We start from the raw sequence: 823 nt of genomic DNA on the forward strand, positions 1-823 counted from the left end.
AGTTAAACCCTTGTTTTGAATAGTGCAGTCATTATTAGTTTAAGTTTTAAAGACTTTAAATGTCAGTTTTTTCTGATGTTTTTGAGTTAAAAGCTATTACTTGACATTGCCCGAGTGGCTCATTTGCATTGATCTGGACTGAATATGGATCGGGCTGCACGCCGCAGCGATACTATGATGATATTGCGCTTGGGCTGTAGGAGCCCCTCCGGAGTCTGAAACCCCACAGTGAGCGCGGGTACCCAAATGGATCGGGCTGCGCGCCGCAGCGGTCATGTGCATTGCATTGCATTCATGCATTGATTCTTGTTTGTACTACGTGTCATGACATTCGGCACTCTCATATCATTGGCATCTATGCTACTTCTTGCACTGTTTACCAGATACCCTGGTGTTATTTGTTGATGGAGTGTTGTGCCCGAGGGGCTGACTTATGTGCGGACTTGCACTATCTGATTACGCATTCATTTGCTTGACTGTTGGAAAAGGATATTTTCAAAAGAGGTTTTTAAACTGAGCCAGATATTTTCTAAAGGATTTTTCACGGTTTTACTGTTTTCTCAAAGGGTTGTACTGTCCTATATAGCATGATGGGAGTGCTCTTACGTGATTTCTTGCCTCTTAGTTATTATTTACTCTTATTACTCACTGAGTTGGAAGTACTCACTTTACTCCCTGCACCTCGCGTGCAGTTGCAGGTATCGTTCACCCGGTAGCGGGTTATTAGCGGATTGAAGGTATTGTTATTGTAGCTGAGCAAGGTGACCGCCAGCGTTCGCGGCACCGGATGTTGTCTTTTGTTTTCCAGAAATTTTACTTGTAT

Source organism: Nicotiana attenuata, unplaced genomic scaffold (assembly GCF_001879085.1).
Source record: "Nicotiana attenuata strain UT unplaced genomic scaffold, NIATTr2, whole genome shotgun sequence".
NCBI lineage: Eukaryota > Viridiplantae > Streptophyta > Magnoliopsida > Solanales > Solanaceae > Nicotiana > Nicotiana attenuata.